The sequence below is a fragment of the Cryptomeria japonica genome, chromosome 11, assembly GCF_030272615.1.
Source record: "Cryptomeria japonica chromosome 11, Sugi_1.0, whole genome shotgun sequence".
NCBI lineage: Eukaryota > Viridiplantae > Streptophyta > Pinopsida > Cupressales > Cupressaceae > Cryptomeria > Cryptomeria japonica.
The window spans coordinates 160,251,433-160,256,267 of NC_081415.1; the positions used below are offsets into that span (position 1 = coordinate 160,251,433).

The 4,835-nt window shown below is 24.2% G+C and overlaps 1 pseudogene; it reads left to right on the forward strand.

The window, feature by feature from the left end:
* The first annotated feature begins 580 nt into the window (after window positions 1-580).
* LOC131066105 (U2 spliceosomal RNA) lies at window positions 581-694 on the forward strand (annotated as a pseudogene).
* The last annotated feature ends 4,141 nt before the right edge of the window (window positions 695-4,835 follow it).

A 4,835-nucleotide genomic window follows, 5' to 3' on the forward strand; every position in this document is an offset into this window, starting at 1 on the left:
TGACACCAATGTCAACTAATCAAGCATATCTAACAACACATTGAATTACTCCTAACCAAATTATAAAACCGCCCAATTTAAATTTCATTGTTATACTTTCGTCACATCAAAAAATAAATAATTTTAAATTATTATTCAAAAAAATATTTTATGAAATAATAAAAACCTAAATATTAAAAAACATTAAAATTAACTAAATACTTTTACTCTTTTTAATTTTTAATTTTCTAATTTTTTTAATATAACCTATCATAATTTCAAATTAAATTATTTAAATTACATTACTTATCACATTTATATGATTATTATATTTTCAATATTATCAAAGGAATATTATTTTAAAAAATAGTTCACAATTTTTTTAAAATCTATATAGATTTAGACCACACATACTTGAATCATAGATCTATTGTGTCCTTTTCCTCGTTACACATTAGAAAACTCCTCAGCCACTTCAATATCTCTATGAATCAAGACTAAAATGTCCTCTTTCGAGATATATTTATCCCCCATGTAGCAGCGAAGAGTGAAGGGATGCAAACGTAGGTATAAATAATGAAGGAAGGAACGACTTTAACCAAACTTTTCTCGGCCTTTTCGCTAAAATCAAGTGTAGTATCTATTCTTGTCACTCTAATATGTGATACGTGGTTCAAAGAGCTACATGATATAAACGTGGTTAAATGAAACACACGATATAAAATGCTTCTCGTGATACTATTACATCATATATGTTAAAATCTAATAAAACAAGTGTCACGTAGTGGCGAGTACTTGTCTTATAATATTGATATAATAGAATAATTGTGAATATAAATTTTATATATTAATATAAAAATATAAGAAAATTAGCATTAATCATAACTAAATAAATCTAGTTAATTATTATAGAATTGATTTAATATTATGATATAACATTGATATAATATGATAATTATTAACATTCATATTTAAAAAATAAAAAATAATAATTTAACATTAATAATAAAATAAATAAATCTAATTAATTATTCATTAATTTAATATTTAATAATTATTAATATATATCAATAATAAATAATAAATATAATTATATAATAAATTTATTAACATATAATATATATTATATAAATAACAAATATGTCAATTTCAATTGATTATTAACAAATTAATATATAGATGAAATTATCAATTATAATTACATAATATTAATAAGAAATATTTTTTAATATAAATATGATTTTTAGTTGAACAATTATTACAATATTTCCATGTTAGTATTTATAGAGAATAATGAAAAAGAGTTGAAAATTTATAATTTATAATTAATTTTATTTATATAATTTGAATTGTCATAAATATAGAGATAAAAAAAATATTATATTATTTTAAGAAATTTGTGTTGAAAAATTAATCATTGTTCACTATATCAAATAATTAATTTTTTTTAATTTCATAATAATTAATATGTAATTTAGATTATAATTTAATTAACATATTATTTTAATATTTATAACAATTAATAATAATTTTTTAAATAAATATAATTATTAATATATTTATTATTTAACAATATAATGTAAATATTGATATTAATCTTATGATGATATTATTATAATAATAGAATTATAATTAAAAAATTATTTACCAAAATGGGTTTGAAATAGTTTTATTTGCAAGTAGTAGAAGATTGAAACCGTGGGTCTTTATAAAATAGAGGATGGTATTTTTAATAAAAAAAAAAAATATAGCCATTATTAGTTATGGGTAAATCATTGAAGTATGCAGTTCTCAAATTAATTGTCACATAACATGTACCTTTCTCCACAATGTTGTTTTAACGCTTGAAATTATTATTTGTATATTAAAATATCAGACAAAATTTATAATTAAAAAACTTAAACAATAATAAACCTTAATAAAATATTAGTGGCAGCATAAAAAAATGAAAGTGTCCACGAAATTAGCAAGCCTCCGAAAAATCTGTCTATAACAAGTAAACCAATATTGTCCAGTGGTTGATAAGAAAAATAATTTTTCTAATTTGTAAACTTAAAAAATATGCATGTAGACTTTAAGAAAAGTAACAAAGTTTAAAAAAATAAAAAAATACTTGTTTACAATTGGTCTAATTAATTTTTTTAATAACCATTTAAGCATAGAAAAAAAAAATTCATTACAATAGTATTGCCTAATGGCAAGTACTAATAAGACATAAATTTTCATTGATTTTGACAATGATCCAAGCTACTCCTAAGAGGATGCACTTTATCATTTACAGATATAAACTTTTATGAATTCTAATCTATACATAATGAAGTATTTAAGCATTTTTCTTTAATCAAGAGATTGAAGAGTGCCAGCTCTTTGCAGTGATGAAGAGTGCCAGCTCTTTGCAGTGATCAAGGCGAAGTTTTTTTTTTTTTTTGATAGGTAATGGGCGGAAGCCGATAAGATGTACATACAATCAGTAAGGGTATTTAATGTAATAGATGGCTAAGAAAAAAAAAAGTAGCAAATCTATTTAAAATTATTATTAAGAAATATAAATTTTCTTTTAAATAATTTGATAATTATTTAAAATTAATTATGAAAGAAAAATCAAAATATAATTAAATTAGGGAGAATAAATTGGGTTATGACATATTAAACGACTATGATATTAAATGCTATATTAACATGTTCATATTTTTACATATTTATGAAAGTTTACATGTTCAATTATGATTATTAAGTTCATATCATATGACACAATGTTATTTCTTACATGCCTATCTTATGTTTACATGCTTATCTTATGATTACATACCTATAACTAATATTTACATATGCATACATAATTCTTATGTGGAACACATGGCTTATATCACTTGTTTATGCTCCTATTAGGGCACTTTGTTTCCCTTTTCACATTTACTTTCACTGTCACATCTTAAAATATTGTTATATGTTTATTAAATAATGATATCTTATATTCTTTCATGCTTATTTGATTTTATATTATCATATATTTTTCTCCTTTAGTCAATTCCTTACCTGGTCTCCCTTATATGCAATCACTTAGAGGGGGCAGATAACATCTTTAGTGTTCCTTTGGTAGTTATGGTTGTAATGACTAGCTCACCACGACTTCCATTTTAAAATGGATTCACCTTACTTCTTTCATACTAGGTAAAACATTCTTTTACCGTACATAATTCTTGTCTAGAGCTCATTGACTTTTACACTTGTTTGTGCTCTTGATTGGGGAAACATTGGGGCACTTTGTTTCTTCTTTCACATTTACTTTAAGAATCATCTTCCTATGGTGTTATATGTTTATCACACAATGATATTTTTATATTCCTACATGATTATTTGGTTTTACATGACCTTATATTTTTATCCTTTCATCTAATTCATTCATCCTTGTATGCAAGTAATCCCTGGTTATATAATGTTGCTAATATTATTTTGATAAGTATGGTTGTAGTGACTAGCTGATGATCACTTGGACATTTTTAGATAGAAACATATCACTTCTTTTGTGCTAGGTAGAGTTATATTTTCATGCTAGATAAAAATGCTCATCTTTTTTATTTTTACTTTTTGAGTGTTGATGTTTTATGAAAGTTGTAATTTTGTGCATATTTTAAATGATTAACATATGCCACTCATTGAAAATCCTATTCATTTAAAGATGGCTCATTCATTGCAAGGAGAATGCATGTAATTGATTTCTATATTTGTATCATTTTTATGAGCATGTGTATACTTACTTTCATGTTGACTACTTGCTTTACTTTGACATGCATCTTCATATTAGTTCACATGCAAACCAAACTTAGAGCAAAATATAATGGTGAAAAGTGCATATCGTACACTTTTTTGCTTCCATTTTGGGCCCAATTTGATAGGGTTACCCTTCATGCAATGATTATTTTATAAGTCTAATGTAGTGTAGCAAAAAATTTGCAATCACTTAAGCACCACTTGATTCCATGTGCACAAGTTCCCAATAATCAGTCTTAATTTTCAATTTATGCATTCCTTTACTTGATAAAATCTATAGTATGTGGAATTGATTCAAGATAATTTCAAAAATTATGGAAATGACTCTTGAACTTCTACAAATCAAATTAAATTTAAGTCCTTACCAATTTCCTTTAACTAGCAATTATTTGCTAATTTAAGGATGAAATATGTTCGAGTATCATGTGATAGAAATATTGCATTCAAAGACACACCCTATTCATTTCAAGCCATATAGGAAAATCCATAAGTTCTCATTCCTATCATAAAGCATTAGTATTGTATCAATGAGTTACATCAACAACCTAGACATTTACTACATGTTTGTTTATTACTTTTAATCCTTCTCATGAAACGATTAAAATAACAATAAACCCGAAGGAGAATATTCCTTGTCTAACATACTCTTTAAAATGTTTATTAATACTACCCCTTCATACATAGGTTGCAAACATCAAGATGAGGAGAATTTTAGGACAATTTCTATCCAAATCATTTATATGTACAATGTTCAAATCATTATGTAAAGTTCATATTTACAAATGATGGATATGGTTCACTTCATTTCCACACATATAGATATAACCCTATTTAATACCACCCCTTCATACATAGGTAGCAAATATCAAGATGAGGAGAATTTTATGAGAATGTCTATCCAAATCATTTATATGTACAATGTTCAAATCATTATGTAAAGTTCATATTTACAAATGGTGGATAAGATTCACTTCATTTCCACACATACAAATTCAACCCTAGCTAAATTAAATTATGAAAGAAGCTAATTGATATTTCATTGTTTTATTTCAAATACATCGAAAGAAAAATAAATTTCAATACGA